The sequence below is a fragment of the Halichoerus grypus genome, chromosome 1, assembly GCF_964656455.1.
Source record: "Halichoerus grypus chromosome 1, mHalGry1.hap1.1, whole genome shotgun sequence".
In the NCBI taxonomy this organism is placed as follows: Eukaryota; Metazoa; Chordata; class Mammalia; order Carnivora; family Phocidae; genus Halichoerus; species Halichoerus grypus.
The window spans coordinates 51,230,785-51,249,727 of record NC_135712.1 but is presented as its reverse complement, the minus strand read 5'-3'; positions in this window follow the sequence as shown (position 1 = coordinate 51,249,727).

The following is an 18,943-nucleotide window of genomic DNA, read 5'->3' as shown; positions in this document are numbered from 1 at the left end:
CTTGCTGGATAGAGTGTTCTTGGCTGTGTATTTTTCCCATTCAGCATGTTGAATATATCCTTCTACTCTCTTCTGGCCTGTCAAGTTTCTGTGGACAGATCTGCTGCTAACCTTATTTGTCTTCCCTTACATAGGGACTTCTCTTTTCTTGCTGCTGTTAGAAATTTTTTACCCCTATATTTTATAAATTTAAATATGATGTGTCTTGGTGGGGGCCCGCTTTTTTTGGTCTGGATGGGAATTCTCTGTGCTTCCTGGATTTAGATGTCTGTTTCTTTCCCAGATTAGGAAGTTTTCAGCTATAATTTCCTCAGATAAGTCTTCTACCCCTTTTACCTTCTCTTCTTCTTCTGGGACTCCTATGATATGAATGTTATTACACTCTATGGGGTCACTGAGTTCCTTAAGTTTACATTCGTGATCCAATATTTTTCTTTCCCTTTTCCTTTCACCTTCATTATTTCCATAATTTTATCTTCTATGTCACTTATTCATTCTTCTGTTTCTTCCATCCTTGTAGTCATTACATCCAGTTGGTTTTGCATCCCAGTTATAGCATTTTATTTTTTGTCTTACCAATTTTTAGGTTTTATCATGTGATACCAGGGACTCCCTGGTGTTTTCTATGCTTTTCTCAAGCCCAGCTACTATCCTTATTATTGTTGCTTTAAATTCTGGATCACACATATTATTTATATCTGTTTTGATTAGATCCCTGGCCATGATCTTTTCTTATTCTTTCTTTTGGGGTGAATTCCTCTGTCTTGACATTTTCTCTAGGTCTCTGTCTTCATCTCTATGTTAAGAAAGCCTACTATGTTTCCTGCTCCTGAGAGTACTGATTTTACAATGAAGAGGTCATATACTGTCCAGGGCCTTGTGCTTCCGGAAGTGTCTTTGGTGTAAGCTGTGTGCACTCTGCTGCTGTGTTTTGGCTGCCCTTTCCCTCAGGTCAGTCCTCTGCAGAGTTTCTTTTTGCTTGCAGTGGAGTGTGTTTGGACCTTGGACAGAGTGTGGTGAGTTTTAACTAGGTGTGCTTAAAAGAGACTTGATGCTATTTCCACTAGAGCTGAAGCTTTGCAGAGCTTTATGGTCAATAGTGTGCATGTTGTGGGGGCGGTTGTGCTGGTCTTCTGGGGGAGGGACCTGCTGCTGTGCTTCTCAGGGTCATTTGCCCAGAAAAGCAGCACCTGCTGAGTGCAGGGGGATGGGGTTTGATGTAAATGGTTTCTCCTGCTACTGTTGGCACTGTGCTGCTTACTGAAGTTAGTTTATGTTGAGGGGTGGGGGGGGAAATTAATTTAGCTAGCTTCCTGGGCCCTATAGAAGGGAGTGCCCACCTGCCTCTGTCCAGGAAGCCCTCCCGGAAGAGCAAACAACCCCCTCATGTGTTCCAGGCATCCCTCAGATTGCTGCCTTCACCTTGTGTCTGGGCCATCTGCCCACCTGGAAGCACAGTGCACCTGTGTTCTATCCCAGGCAGGTCAACTGAGTTCTAAAGCTCCAAATTTTAGAGACCTGGCATGGCGTGGACCCATGCTTGTTTCTGGGGGAGGATCTCACCATGCTGGGACTGATGCAGATTTGTCCCAGAAGGGCAGTTGCACCAAAGTGCAAGGATATGGAGTTTGGACTAAAGTACAGTAAAGAGCCAGTGTCCAGGTTAGGAGCCCTCAGCAGGTGTCTATACCTATGTCGAGGGTTTGGGGAGGGAGATGGTGCCCACCAACTCTTTTGTCCCTGAAGAGGCAATACCACCTCTTCCAGATGCACTCCAAGAAGGAGGAAATGTCTCTCCCAGTGTGTCCCAGGGGATCCTCAGATTGCTACATCTGCTATTGGGATATCTGTCCTCCTCCTCCACAGGAGTACTGCAGCACCCACCAGCCTCCATCCCAGCCATGCCACAGACTTCTAAAACTCCAGTCTCTGAGCCCCATTGGTTGGAAAAACTCACAAAACTCAAACCCTCTCATTTTCCCAGTTAATGGCTTTGGAGAAGTGTTTTCCTTGTGCAATCCCCCATGTGCTCCTCTCTTTCTCTCAAAAACCTCCCTCTGTGACTGGGGCTCCATCCCCTCCACTGCCCCTGCAATCCTTTTCTCTCCCAAATCACATCTCTGCACCTCCTAACTTCCACAATGTGGCCTCTTCCCTCCACTAGTTGTGCAGTTTTTCTGTCAGTCCTCAGAATGATTTCTTGGGTATTCAGAATGATTTGATATCTATCTAATTGTGTTCAAGGGGTGAGGCAAGACTGGGGTCTTCCTGCTACTCCCCAAATTTGACTTTTTGTTAATGGCAGTGTGCAAACTAAACAAAATGTATCCAAGGATTAAATATGGCACTGTTTCCCCATTATAGAAAATACATCCTATGGAGAGTTTATCTTCATTAAGCCAAGAACAAAAGCAGGATTTGAAGAGGGTGCTTTATTGGAACATATATACAGACTAAGCTGCATTGTAAGGAAAGTGATGGTAAACATGTTATTAGAAGAGATGGTGGTGAGCAGGAAAAGTCAAGATGCTAACTGCTTGACAGTGTCAAAATTTCACTTGCAAATACAGATTGCTGAAGGTTGAGACCAAAAAGACCAATGAAAGGCCAAGTGGGAGAGGCAGAAATGGTGGTCTGGCCTGGGAAGTTTCAACAGCTTGTTGTCAAAGCGGTGTGGGATCCAGACCTAGAATATGAGTCCTGATATATAACATCATAAGTCAGAGAAAAGCTATGGATCAAAATCAGGCTATTAGAGAAAGAAGAACATGAAAAATTGTTATTATTACATCAGGGATCATTTAGGACAAAAAATCAACAGGATTATAAATAAAAAGACAGGTAAAGAGGTCAACAGGCAAGAATTTTAGTGATAGAGTAAAATGTCACTGTGATTTGTGTTTTGTGGTCTTTCATCTCAGAGGTCAGAGGCCCAAGAAGAACTACCTATAGTTCAAAATCATGAAACAAAATTATTACTTGGAGACCATGTTAGGAACCAATCAGCTGAAGGCAGTAATATACTAGTAATACATCCTCTGGCACTCATTTGGCTATGCTAAATTCACATTATGACCACTGGCTTGCAGCTACCTATTGTCTTGACAGAACAAAGTGGCAACAAACCATGCAAGAATATTTTAGGAATCTTCAATATAAAGGTAGTTTGTGAGGATATACTTGGAGTGGGGGTATTGGCCAGGAGTTTAACAAACATCTGTTTCAGCTGTCATTTCACAAAAAAATAGTTTTCTTTGATCTTGGGATGAGTATAAAACTATGTCTGCTTGCATAAGTTTCCATTCCAAGTGGGAATGCTACTTTTCCCTACTTCCATAAATGTATTATGTAGAGCAGAATAACATCTATAAAAGGAAATTGGGCTCTTTGGACAAATAATCACTTTGCAGATCTATGTTTTAAGAGCTATAATATAATTGCTATTATTAGAAACTGTATAGAATTCAGTGAGATTATAAAGAGTGAATCTTTTATGGTCATAGCAGTGTATACACTAATATTTTTGGTCATTTTGAATTTTAGTTGAACGTTTTCTAGAAATGATTGAGGGAATTGATTCTGATTTACTTCTCTTGAGCCAAAAATACAGCTGGAACATTATTAATACATATCGTCAAATATTACCATTATGAAATGTCAATATATTAAAATATATAATATCCATTCAGCTTCTGTCCTTGATAAAGATTGGGTATATCACAACTCCTCTCAGTCCTAATTTCATAATTTGCACTTTCTGACCAGAAAGATTGAACTTGTCTGAAGTAAGTCTATTTAATGGTGGTTTTCAGTATGAGTCTAGATCCATTCATATTCTTGGGATGAGTGCCTCATTGCTGCAGGCCTGTCAGTGGGAGTGTGGTTGTTTAATTACCAACTTGACTGTACTCTCTGACTAGATGTAGTGACAGTAATTCTTTAAATCCAGTGTCTTTCAATTTTCTTTTAAAATATATTCTCTTACAATTTTCTTTATATGTATTTATAGTGTGTATATATGTATGTGTTCATATATGCATGTGTGTATATATGTGCATAAATATGTATATAATGTGTGTGTGTGTGTTTGTATGTAGAAGGAGACTAAGGGTTTAGTGGGTGTAGTACTGACCAATAAAATGTCATATGATATTATCTATTCTAAGTGTTGTTAATTTTTGATAATTTGGATTTAAAAAGTTATGAGAGGAAAAATGAAACAAGATGAAACCAGAGAGGGAAACAAACCATAAGAGACTCTTAATCATAAGAAACAAACTGAGGGTTGCTGGAGGGGAGAGGAGTGGAGGGATGGGGTAACTGGGTGATGGACATTGGGGAGGGTATGTGTTGTAATGAGCACTGGGTATTATATAAGACTGATGACTCACGTACCGGTACCCCCGAAACAAATAATACATTGAAAAAATAAAAAAAAAAATATGCGTTTTTAAAAAATAGGTAACAAAATGAAGAATTAAGATTAATTGGACTGGAGAAAATGAATTCTATAGCATATAAAAGTTGTTTGTTATATCTTTAAAAAGATATCTGAATGTACATATTATGGTGCCTTAGGTAATTCTTCCATGCTTTCTTTTCACCCCCAGCATTATCGAGGTATAGTTCACAAATCGAGTTGTAAGATACTTAAAGTGCACAACATGATGATGTACATATGATGTATATATGCATTGTGAAAGTATTCTCATCATCAAAATAATTAACACATCCATCACTTCACATACTTACTATTTTTTTATAAAACAATTTAAGCTTTACTCTCTTAGCAAATTTCAATTATAGAATACAGTGTGATCAACTATAGTCATCATATTATACATTATAGCCTCAGGCCTTATTCATCTTATAACTGAAAATTTGTACCCTTTTACCAACTTCTTCCAGTCTCGTAGCTCCTGCCTCCTAGCCCCACTGCCTAGTTCTTTTTTTTTTTTTAAATTTTTTTATTGTTATGTTAATCCCCATACATTACATCATTAGTTTTAGATATAGTGTTCCATGATTCATTGTTTGTGCATAACACCCAGTGCTCCATGCAGAACGTGCCCTCCTCAATACCCATCACCAGGCTAACCCATCCTCCCAACCCCCTCCCCTCTAGAACCCTCAGTTTGTTTTTCAGAGTCCATTGTCTCTCATGGTTCTTCTCCCCCTCCGATTTCCCCCCCTTCATTCTTCCCCTCCTGCTACATTCTTCTTCTTCTTTTTTTCTTTCTTAACATATATTGCATTATTTGTTTCAGAGGTACAGATCTGAGATTCAACAGTCTTGCACAATTCACAGCGCTTACCAGAACACATACTCTCCCCAGTGTCCATCACCCAGTCACCCCATCCCTCCCACCCCACCCCGCCCACTGCCTAGTTCTTGGCAACCATTTTTCATCTTTCTTTTTCTATGAATTTGACATTTCTTTTCTTTTTAGATTCTACATATAAGTGATACCATGCAGTATTTGCCTTTCTCTGTCTGGTTTATTTCACTTAACATAATGCCCTCGTGTTCATCCATGTTGTTGGATTTTCTTCTTTTAAAAGGAATTTCTCCTTTTTAAAGGCTGAGTAATATTCCATTGTGTGTCTATGTATGCATATATACATACATAAGGGAGCTTTCTTAAAAACACAAAACCAAACAAAAAACTTATTTCAATTATATAGGTAAGTCCTTAATAAGCTTGAAAGTAGGTAACAGTTCTTTAAAAAGAAAAGAAATACATAATATTTTATGAATGCAATCTATGCATGTGTAATCATACTTGACATTTCTGAATCTGTCTTATAACTTGTTGTTTTACTTCTTCAAGTTCTTTTTTGGGTAATAAAGAAATGTTCTCCAATAATCTCTATATTATATATTTGGATGGAAAATGTAAAAATAATTTTTATATTTGAATGAAGGAAAATTTACATTGTAAGATAGAAATGCAAAATAATGTTATATTGTATGTCCATTCTAAAATAAAGTCAAATGTCTGGAAGGAGTAATGCAGAGAAAATATATAATATGAAAAAAAATAGTTGAATCTTAGTACACTATCACTTTTGCCTCTATTAGTCATTTGGTTACTTCCAATAGTTCTCCTGTAGCAATGAACCATAACTTAGCTTGAATTAGTATAGAATAAAGAATATGTATTTGAATCTATACAATATCTTCCACTCTTTTTTAACAATTCTTCACTGTATGGAATACATTTTTATTTTAAGCATTACAGTAAGAAGATACATATTGTTACAAAAGTATTATGGGAGTAGAAAGATATTATTGCACGTGGCTTAAAGATAGATTACCCTGTCACGTAGATGGCCACCAACAATTCTTTCAACACCCCTCATCAAAATACTTCCCTCTCTTGAATTGTTGCTGGCCCTATGACTTGTTTAGACTAAGAGAATGAGGAAGAAGTGATGTTGTGGGGAGTTCTAGAGTTTGGGAGCTTCCTTTCACTCTCTTGGGATCTAGCCAAAAGTCCAAAAGCTATGGCAGGATTACTGCGTGATGAGACAAACAGCCCCAGCCAGCCCCCAGTCATTACAGATAACACAGTGGAGTTGCCGTGAGTGTGAATAAAACCATCTTGAATGTGCTGTCTCAGCCATGCTTCTAGCCAAAGACAGCCAAATAAGTATACATTTGTATCCTCACATCAGGTCAGCCAACTTACAGTTATAAGAAATAATGAAAAATAGGGGCGCCTGGGTGGCTCAGTCGTTAAGCGTCTGCCTTCGGCTCAGGTCATGATCCCGGGGTCCTGGGATCGAGCCCCACATCGGGCTCCTTGCTCAGCGGGAGGCCTGCTTCTCCTCTCACACTCCCCTTGCTTGTGTTTCTTCTCTTGCTTTGTCTGTCTGTCAAATAAATAAATAAAATCTTTAAAAAAAAAAAAAAAGAATGAAAAATAATAAATCATTACTGTTTTAAGCCAATAGATTTTGGATTAGCTTGTTACAGGGAAATCTGTAACTGAAGCATGGTTTCTTTGAGAATATACATTATTTTCAAGTATAAGATTTTTGAACCAAATAATTTTGTTACAAGGAAAAAGGACCAAGCCACCTCATCTCCATTCTCATGATTTAGAAGAAAAGATAATTTAATTATATGAGAAATTGGGGTGATTTCTAATTGTATCTGTTAGAGTACTTTCAGCTGCAAGTACAAAATTCCTTACTTATATTTGTTTAAAAAAACAAAGGCACTAATAAAGCTCCTTGATAACAAGTCTAGACGTAAAGAGCATGGGACTCTTGATCTCAGGGTTGTGAGTTTAAGCCCCATGTTGGGTGTTGAGATTACTGAAAAAAATAAATAAACTTAAAAAAAAAAAAACATTATTGGTATAGTGGCTTCACAATGTCTTCAAATAAGTAGGATCTTTTCATTCTTCTGTGATTCATCTTCAGCAAGTTACTTGCTGTGTCATGGGTATGACTTGCCTCAGTTTTAGACATTATATTCGTGTCAAGGCAAGAAAGGTGCTGTCATGTGTATGCTTCTTTTTGATAGAAAATAAGTTTTCTTAGAAGCAATTCCAATCAAATTGTATTCATGTGCTACATTCCATTTCCCAGAAAGTTTTCACAGGGCCATAACTAACTGGCAGCAATGGGAAGCTGGAGAATTTCATATCTGGCAAAGGAGTGCAAAATTGTCATGACAGCTTAGACTGGCTTTGTTCTGTCAATGTGTGGAAGAACAACAGTGCAACTCTGAGAAGGACACCAATGCAACTCTGAGCAAAAGTGTATTCTACTAATGAGAAATAAAGTAAGATAAATAAGCAACCAAAAAGATCTGACAAATTGAATGAATTCGTTCATACTAGTACCCTACTATTCTGAGTTTAGAAAATGTTTTGTTTTGTTTTCTTTTTAAATCCATGACAGCTATTGCTTACAAAACACTGGCAACAGTTATTATAATTTTTTCAGATCCATAAAAGGAAATTTCTCCCTATTACTGATTTTGTGAGAGGTACTTTAAAAAAAAGTAAATGATATTGAAATTTATTGATGTTTATAGCAGCAATGTCCACAATAGCCAAACTATGGAAAGAGCCAAGATGTCCATTGACAGATGAATGGATAAAGAAGATGTGGTATATATATACAATGGAATATTATGCAGCCATGAAAAGGAATGAAATCTTGCCATTTGCAACAATGTGGATGGAACTGGAAGGTATTATGCTGAGCGAAATAAGTCAATCAGAGAAAGGCATGTATCATATGACCTCACTGATATGAGGAATTCTTGATCTCAGGAAACAAACTGAGGGTTGCTGGAGTGGTGGGGGGTGAAAGGGATGAGGTGGCTGGGTGATAGACACTGGGGAGGTTATATGCTATGATGAGCGCTGTGAACTGTGTAAGACTGTTGAATCACAGACCTGTATCTCTGAAACAAATAATACATGATATGCTAAAAAAAAAAAAAAAAGAAGAAGAAGAAGAAGATAGAAGGAAGGGAAAAATGAAGGGGGGCGGAATCGGACGGGGAGACGAACCATGAGAGACTATGGACTCTGAGAAACAAACTGAGGGTTCCAGAGGGGGTGGGGGTGGGGCAATGGGTTAGCCTGGTGATGGGTATTAAAGAGGGCATGTACTGCATGGAGCACTGGGTATTATATGCAAACAATGAATCATGGAACACTACATCAAAAACTAATGATGTAATGTATAGTGATTAACATAACATAATTAAAAAAATGCTTGAAAAAAAAAACCACTCTATCAATAAACATCATAGTAGGTAAAAAAAAAATATTTGTTTTGCTAACATTTCACTTATAAATTTTGTATCCATGTTTATGAATGAGATAGGCCTCTAATTTTCTGATGTTTTAATGTCCCTTGCTGATTTTGGAACTCAGGTTATTCTAACATCCTAAAATAATTTGAGGGGTATTTTCATTTTTCTTTCCCCAGAAATTTTTGTATGTGATTGATTTTTTTGTTCCTCGAATGTTGTCCTTGGTTTACGTTGAGGGAATTTTTGTGTGTGTGTGTCTAGGTTTATTGTGATGTAATGTATGTACTCTATACTAGACCCATTGTAGAATATAATTTGATGACTTCAGACAAATGTATATAGCAATGGTAACTATAACCACAATCAAACTATAGAATAATTTTACCACCATCAAGCTGCTATTCTTTAGTAAATTATCTATTATCCCACCTTCAGCCCTGGCAACCAATGATTTAGTTTCTGTTCTTATAGTTTTGCCTCTTTCAGAATAGCCAGAATTATACCTTGAATATAAGAAATATCCTCTCCTCTTACTCCATCCATCTTTAGGCTAAGATTAATCAACTTTTCTTCATTGTTTCTAAGTATTTACTCATAAAATCTATGCTTGCATGGTTGGTAGCCTCTAACATGGCCCCCAGTGATTCCCACCTCCTGCTATATGTCCTTGTGCAATATGCTCCCCTTGAATATAGGCTGGACTTACTGATTCACTTCTAATATGTGATGGGATTTCACTTTCAAGATTAAGTTAGAAAAAGATTGTGACTTCCATTTAGGTGTTTTCTCTAGCTCTCTCTGATTGCCTTCTGTGAAAGCCAACTCCCATGAAATGATGCATCTATGTGGAAAGTGCTGCATGAATGAGCTTAGAAGCAGATCTTCTGAGACCTGCCAAGAGTTACAGGAGTAAGCTTGGAGAGGGATCTTCCCTAGTTGAGACTTGAGATGATTAAGACAGCTAGATTACAGATGTGTTAAGAGACCCTGAGCCATAAAAATCCAGCTAAGCCACTCCTGAATTCCTGACATAGAGAAACAATGAGAAAAGAAATGTTTTTAGCCGCTAAGTTTTAGGGTGTATTAGTTTCCTATGTCTGTTATAACAAATTACCACTTGGTAGTTTAGAACAATAAAAATGTAAGTTTTGTAGAGTTCTGGAGTCTTAGAAATCTGAAAACAATTTTACTGGGTCAAAATCAAGGTATCATCCAAGCCACATTTCCTTTGGAGATTATAAGGGACAATCTGTTTCTTGCCTCTTCTAGCTTCTGGTGGTTGCTGCCTTCGTTGGTTTGTCACTGCATCACTCCAGTCTCTGCCTCTGTCTTCACATGGCCTTACTCCTCTGTCTAATTTCCCTAGGCCTCTCTCTTATAAGGACACTTTTGATGGGATTTAGGGCCCATGTGGTAATCCAGATAATTTCCTTATCTCAAAATCCTTAACTGAATCACATCTGAAAAAATAAAAATATCACATAAAGTAACATTCATGGGTTCCATAGATAAAGATTTGATGTCTTTGGGTCCACTACCTAAGGTAATTTGCTATGTAATAATAGATAACAAATACACTGATCTTTACAGATTTGAATCTTCATAGGTTTAGACTTAGCTCTTACTGCTTGAGGTCTAGCAACAATTGACTTTTCTGATATTTCTCTGCCAGTTCTTTTTAATCTGTTTTTTTTAATTTTGACCAAAAAATGAAAAATGCTTATTTGAAGTCATATCTATCTTGTGATACCTCACCAAAATCCGAATCTGATTTATACTATTATATTGATTCTTTCCAACCCCTTTACTGGGAGCATCTGACTCAGAAGACATATGGTCTGCCTCCCAAATTATCATAGGTCACATATCTCCAAGTGTTTTGCTAGCCATCCCATAGCTCCCCACCTCTTTTGTCTTTAATAATTCACCACCACTAAATGCTGAATTACTAAGATAAAATATATATATTCTATTTTTGACTTCTAAAAATTAAATTTGGTTGTTTCCCAAAATAAGTTTGGTCAATTTTTTTTTCTATTTAAATGTTCCCTTTATTTTTAAAGAATGCTTTATATGTAAAATACATTTATTTTATACTTTATAACTTACAATTTCAATGTATGAGATCTTCAAGGACTTAATTCAATATGCATGGATTTTTTTTCTGCTGACATTTATGGTGGTGGATTTCATTTGTTTGTTGATTTTTTTTTTAATTGTAAGTGCTTGTTCTTTGACTTCTATTTGTTTGAATTATTTGAGGATTGTATTAATGCACTGTTCTAGAAATAATTTTTCTGCTTGCCTCAATCAGTTGCCTAAAATTTTGACCAATTTACCACTATTTAACTTTTTGACTTGGAGTTTTTGTATCCATAGTGGTAGAAATTCTGGCTTTAAAACTATAAGGATTTAATAAATAGTTATCATTATGAGAATCTTCTGGTATCTGGTGAATTTTGCCTTTTGTTCTTTTTTTTTCTTATGAAATGATGTGTTAAATTATATCCCAGTTTTGTGGGTAGAGTTATCCTCTTCCTCTTGGACTCCATGATTTGCTACCAATCTCCTTGCCAAAAGGCCTGTGAAAGTCCTTGGTGTCTCCAGGCTTCCAGGATTGAGCAGATGTCCTCAGTGATAACGAATTTCTAGGGCTCACTAACTCATTGGGTACTCACTTTCCAGCATTTATTGATAATAGGTTGTTTCCTTTCATCCATCACTAGCTCAGCTAGCTGGTCCCTATAAAGAAGTTAGTGTGCTGATATCCTTTTCCATTTTATAAGTGCCATACTTTCCATTTTCATAAACTAAAATGAATGTAAACTAAAATGTTTGAAAAGCTTAACTTTTTAGTTATATTATTTTTGTTTTCTGGAATTATTCCATATTGAATTATGTTTTCCAGATCAAACATAAAATAAATTTTAAATTTCAAGGTAATATATGTTGCCTTAGTTTTATTCCTCAAGGTGTATATAATGTAAACTATATATATATGTATATATATATATATATATATATATATATATACACACACATATATATACACCACAAGGTGTATATAATGTAAACTATATATACATATATATATATATACCACAAGAATTAGCATTAATCAATTTTTCCCATAAAACACAAGTTTTTAAACTGGGCTTTATAATTCCATGGAGTTTAGAGGCAGTGAATCATGTCACAAAGTGAGATAATAGGGACAGAAGGGCGGTGCCTGGGTGGTTCAGTTGGTTAGGCGGCTGCCTTCGGCGCAGGTCCTGATCCCAGAGTCCTAGGATTGAGCCCCGCATCAGACTCTCTGTTTAGCTGGGAGCCTGCTTCTCCCTCTGCCTGCTGCTTCCCCTGCTTGTGCTCTCTCTCTCTGTCAAATAAATAAATAAAATCTTAAAAGAAAAAAAAAAAATAGGGACAGAAGGTTGAACATAAGCCCTCCCATTTTATCCTGCTTAATTAAAGTACTCAACTTTTTCCTATTTTACATACTGAAATTCCAAGCAATATCTCATTTGAATAAAAGGTTGCATCAATTTAAGAATGGCTTGAAAAGTTGAAAATCCTCATATTTTCTTCTAATGTTTTGGAACTGACTCAGTTGTAAAGGGGGACCTTAATTATCTTGCTTGAGAATACTTTAATTTGTATGGTTAACTATATTCTTTCTGAAATAATTATTCATTCATTCATTCATTCATTCATCTTTTTTAAAAAGATTTTATTTATTTATTTGACAGAGAGAGAGAGAGAGAACACAAGCACAGGGAGTGGCAGAGGGAAAGGGAGAAGCAGGCTCCCAGCTGAGCAGGGAACCCGATACAGGGCTCCATCCTAGGACCCTGGGATCATGACCTAAGCCAAAGACAGATGCTTAACTGACTGAGCCACCGAGGCAGCCCTCATTCATTCATCTTGAGAGCAGGTAATTAAGTGCTAATTCAAAGAGTCCATAATATAGTTTATTATGTAATATATAAATAATAACTATAAATGCATAGAAATATATAATAACTATATAAATATATATCTTTTATGCATCACAATATTTATTGGTGAAGAGTTTTGTTAATACCTTTGCTTAAATTATAAGACTTCGACAGTCCTGAATGTAGCATTAAAGTGTAGAAGTCTTTAGGAAACAGAAAAACACAAAAATTATTACTACCCAAACTGTATGGTAATTTTGAGTCCCTGCTAGCTTGTATGTATAGTGTACATGAGAAAACAGAGAAGTGGATGAAAAAAACGGTGAAATTTAAAATAGGATTGAATCTTTTGGTTATTAACTAGTTGATATAATAATGGAATTTAAAACAGAAATCACTGTTTGTAATATGGTTATTAAATAAATCTTGGGTGATTTATGACTATATTAAATGGCTAATTCCTGACACCATGTTAGAAATCTCTGAGAAGGAAAGCAATAATATCCTTAGAAAAGGGACAACATCTTAATAGAGATCAAGGGGAGAGATCATTTATTAAAAATATATAAAATTTCTATCATAAAGACAAAAACATTTTTCCTGCAAATATTTACTTTGACTACTGAAATGAACCAGAATTTCACAAACTATCCATGTTTCCGACCTGCTGCAGATGGCAAAAAGTGTTTGGTTGCCAAAGGTGTAATCTCGAGAGGGCTGAAAAATAAATGATTTATTCTAAGATGACAGAGACATGTTTTCTTACCAGCTGTCCAGTTTAGATATGGACTTCTAAGAAGAATTCCCACAAGCAATTTTGTATCTGTTACAAGTATATTAGACAGGGGCATGCTATGTCTTAGTGGTCATTTCCAAGAAGAGTGGTAACAATACTTAATTTTGTGAGAATCTGATGAAAAATTAAATGTTTGATTATCTGTACAAAGAGTTAGCTGACTACGGATTTGCATCTATCTTAAAGAAAGATTCACTTTTAGATTTAAGAATATTAGATGCATATAGGCTTTAAGACAGGAGAGGTAATTTCCATCATTCTATAGGTATAACAAATCTAGTTCTATAATTAGATCATAATTTATGTCATCAAACTTGGGAATCTTAGGCAATTAAGATAATATTTTACACTTCCTTTAATTCTGCCTAAAAATATTATTTGGCAGAATTAAAATCTATTTGCTCTGTAATGGAAAAGTACAGTTTATAGCAGATCTCATTTGCCACTGACAAATGGGAGGATAGAAAGCAGATTACCTGTTAGAAAATATACCAATGAAAAATTATTGTTCAGAATCAGTTATTTGATTAAATATGTTTTCAGTAAAATATTCTACTTTAAAAATGCACATTTTGGATTATTTGCCATTGAATCAGTAAGAGTTTCCTTTTATATTAACCTTTTTTCTCTTAAAATCATTTCATTGCATATTTCCAGCTCCTGATGGTAAAGCAAGAACATCTCTCTCAATCCTAAGACATTATGGAAATTACATAAAAAATGGTGTTACTTAATAATTATAAAAGTATTTCAACTATAGCAGTGTTAGAGTATAAAAAGATTGCCATAGGAAATTTTGCATGATTCTAGCAATACAGCTAGCAGATAAATGTGAGTAGGGAAGACTCAGAGCAAAGGAAATAATGGCTTGAGTCTTTGGAGCTAAGTGAGGCTCTTCTCAAGAAGCGCCAGAGAACTTTTAAGTCAGAGTCAACAAAGCAGAATATGAAAAGTAGTGGAGAGGGGAAGCATCAGATTAATTCATTGAAGACCTGTATTAAAATAAGGGGTGCCTGGGTGGCTCAGTCGTTAAGCGTCTGCCTTCGGCTCAGGTCATGATCCCAGGGTCCTGGGATCGAGCCCCGCATCGGGCTCCCTGCTCCGCAGGAAGCCTGCTTCTCCCTCTCCCACTCCCCCTGCTTGTGTTTCCTCTCTCGCTGTGCCTCCGTCTGTCCAAAAAAATAAATAAATAAATAAATAAATCAAAATAAATAAATAAATAAAATAACGTCGTTTTTTTTTTCCTCTCTGTAGATACAGCTGTAACTCTTGCCCACAGCACAAACTTTGGGAACTACTGTTCAATGACTTGATAGATATAGAGAGAGATGGGAAATTAAGAAGGTGCTTGTCCTAACAGAGCAGTAAACACAGTAAGGCATCAACTGAAACTCTTCAATAGAGAAGGAGGAAAAAATATGTGGGAGAATAGGGGAGACAATTTGGCAGAGCAATAGAATGAAGTGAATTGCTTCATCTTTCCAGAGTAAAGCCCCATTTATTTGCAGTCAGATTCTATGTTCACTCTGCTTGCTTTCCTCCCATATTCCAGTTTGTGAACACTGCCTATTGAAATATCAGCTCCAGTTATAAACAAATAGTTCACACTTCATTCAAGAGAGAGGTTAGTTTGGAAAGCATTCATGTAACTTGTCTAATATTAGCCTTTGTCAGCTACCTATTCTAACAAAATCTTTGGTTAATAAATACAACTGAATAACCAAGGACACAGCCTTTTAAATAAACCATTAGCATAAAAGCAAACGAACAATATGAGCAAAGAGATGGACTGTAGGGAAAAAGATAATGTAGCTATAAACATAAAAACAAATTCCAATGTCCCCAGAAACATTCAATAGGTCTTTACAACATAAAACTGAAACTGTTTAATATGGAAAGTGGTGTGAGAGACACATGGAGGAAAGTTGAGACTTCCTTATCCTTGCTGTCATCCCAGCTATTCTAGTCAAAGGACATCTTAGATGAGACAAAATCTAGCCAACCCTCAGACATGTAGAACATACCAGAGGACTCAGACAAGAACAACAAAACAGCCTCCTCAACTTGCAACTGATTGCAGACAGGTGAATGAGGTTAGCCAAGGCTGGAAGACTGGCTCATCTAAACTGTATTTTCATGAGCAATATTAAATAATCATTGTTTGGGGGCACCTAGGTGACTCAGTCGTTAAGCGTCTGCTTTCAGCTCAGGTCATGATCCCAGAGTCCTGGGATGGAGCCCCACATTGGGCTCCCTGCTCAGCGGGAAGCCTGCTTCTCCCTCTCCCACTCCCTCTGCTTGTGTTCCCTCTCTCGCTGTGTCTGTCTATGTCAAATAAATAAAATCTTTAAATAAATAAATTAATAAATAATCATCGTTTTAAGCTTTTGGGTTTGGAGATGGTTTGTTGTGTAGCATTTTTGGAGCAATTGATAACCTAAACTGATAATATGATTTTAATAGCAAATTATTAAAATTGATCAAAATGACTTTTGTTTGACCAGCTACATTTATTAAATGACTTTAATTTGACTAGCTAAGTTTAAAAAACATTATTTTATCAGGTAAAATTATGATCAAATTATGGTGTATTCAAACAATGACATACACTGTAGCTCTTAGGGAAATTTATGTTATGTTGTGAAATAATTTTTAAGATGTATGATTAGAAAAAGTCAAAGTATAGAAAGTTGGATATAGCTATTTGGGTTTTGTAAAAAATTATTCATATTCCTAATTATCTGTATCTACACATATATGGATGGTTTGCTTCCTTACCTATTGAAATGGGAAAATATATTGACTGATTTTAGAATATTGGACCAGCCCTGCATTCCTGGGATTAACCCCATTTGATCATGATATATTTATCTTTTTCTGTATTCCTGGATTAGATCTGCTAATATTTTATTGAGGACTTTGGCATGTTTGTTTACTAGGGATCTTGGGTTGTAGTTTTCCTGCAGTGTTTATTTGTTTATGGTTTGATATCAAAACAATTTTTGCCTCATTACATGAGTTAGGACATGTTCCCACTTTAAGACTGGAAGAGTTTGTATAGAATCGGTATATTTTCTTCTTTTTAAATATTTGTTAGGATTTGCCGGAGAAAGCATATAGGCCTAGAGTTTTGTTGTTGCTGTAAGGTTTTTAACTATAAACTTGGTATCTTTAGATGTATAGAACTCTTAAGGTTACACACACACACGTTTATTTTATCTATGTTATATTAGCCTAACTTTTGTTATAAGATTCTCTTACTAAATTTTATAAAATTTTTTGGTTCATTTAAATGTCTATAGATCTGTAGCTATGACTCCTTTTTCGTGACTGATATTGGTAATTTGTGTCTTCTCTTTTTTCTTGGTTATCTTGGCTAGAGTTTTATCAATTTTCCCATGGCTTTGTCTTTCATTTCTAGGTATTGTCATAGGAGGTATTTAGGTATAGTTTTGGGGCACAGTATTTACCTTTTTAAGATTCTCTGAGATTCTTAGATCTGTGGTGTGGTATTTTTCATTGCTTTTGGAATTTTTTTCTCTTAAATATTTCTTCTTTCCCATTCTCTCTTTCCTTTTTATGAGATCCCAGTTATATGTATGTGAGCTCTTTTGATATTGTCCCACATGTCCTGAATATTCTGTTCCTTTTTAACTCATTTGATCCTTTTCTTTCAATTTGGATAATCTCTACTTATCTGTCTTCAACTTTAGTGACTCTTTTCTTGATGGCATTGAGTCTACTGATGAGTCAATTTTAAGTCTCTCTCATTTCTAATTGATTATTTCTTATAGTTTCCTCCTTTTTGCTAAAATTCCCCATTTGCACATGTGTGTTGTCCATCTTCTCCGCTACAGCCTTTAACATGTTAATTATAGTTGTTTTTAAATCCCTGACTGGTAGTTCCAATATCTAGGTTGTATCTGAATGTCTACAGCATTCAGGGGCTTTAGAGTTTCTACTTTTCTTTGGATTTTGGGCTAGTTGGTTGCCCTGTGACCTCAGCTTTTGATAAAGTCAAGAAAATATATGTAAATTGCCCTGCTTTTTCTAGTTAGTAAAATGGGAGCAGCACTCTTTCTAATCTTCTACGCCCTTTAAACAAGACAGAACTTTTGATTACCAGTTTTTCACTACACATTTTTTATGCCTGTTTTGCTTGACTTACTAACCTTAGGTAACAGGAAATATTTGTTGAGTAAATGAATTTATTTATACTATATTTTGCCACTTCTATCCTCTCCACACCTTTAAGTTAGAATAAATCTCTCTAGTGTTTTCTGATGATTGTCATTACCTTAAACACAACCCATAAGTTTCTATTTCTTGATTTATAAATTGTGGGCATACTTTACTTCTTAATGTGAATGTTGAGAATTTACAGCACTTTTCCTGTCTCATGAAATCTAGTTTTGTAATATTCTCTTTTTGAATTGAGATATAATTGACATATAAAATTGTATTAGCTTTGCCTATGTGACATAATGATTTGCTATATATATTGCATATATATTTGCTATATGTATATATTGCAAAATGATCACCACAGGTTTAGTTAGCATCTATCACCACACATAATTACAAATTATTTTTTGTGATGAGAACTCTTAAGATCTACTCTCTCAGCAACTTTCTAATATACTATAAATTATAGTCACAATGCTATACAGTATATCCCTAGAACTTACTTATAACTGGAAGTTTGCAATTTTGACCACCTCTACCCATTTTTACCTCTGCTTCTGTTCACTGTATCTATGAGTTTATTTGTTTGTTTGTTTTAGATTGCACATGTAAGTGAAATTATATGATACTTGTCTTCCTCTGTCTGATTTCTGTCACTTAGCATAATTCACTCAAGGTCTATCCATGCTATTGCAAAAGTGCAGGATTTCCTTCTTTTTATGGCTGAGTAATTGTCCATTGTATAAACATACCACATCTTCTTTATCTGTCAATGGACACTTAAGTTGTTTCCATGTCTTGCTATTGTAAATGATGCTGCAATGAATATGAGAGTGCACATATCTTTTTTTTTTTTTTTTAAAGATTTTATTTATTTATTTGACAGAGAGAGACACAGCGAGAGAGGGAACACAAGCAGGGGGAGTGGGAGAGGGAGAAGCAGGCCTCCCGCCAAGCAGGGAGCCCGATGCGGGGCTCGATCCCAGGACCCTGGGATCATGACCTGAGCCGAAGGCAGACGCTTAACGACTGAGCCACCCAGGCGCCCCTGCACATATCTTTTTGAGATAGTGATTTTGTTTCTTTTGGAAAATACCCAAAAGTGGAAATGCTCAGCCATATAGTAGTTCTATTTTTAGGTTTTTGAGGAACTTCTGTACTTTTTTCCATAGTTGCTGTACCAATTTACATTCTGACCAATATAATATTTGAATTTTTGTTTTTGTGTATAGTTATCTTTATAAT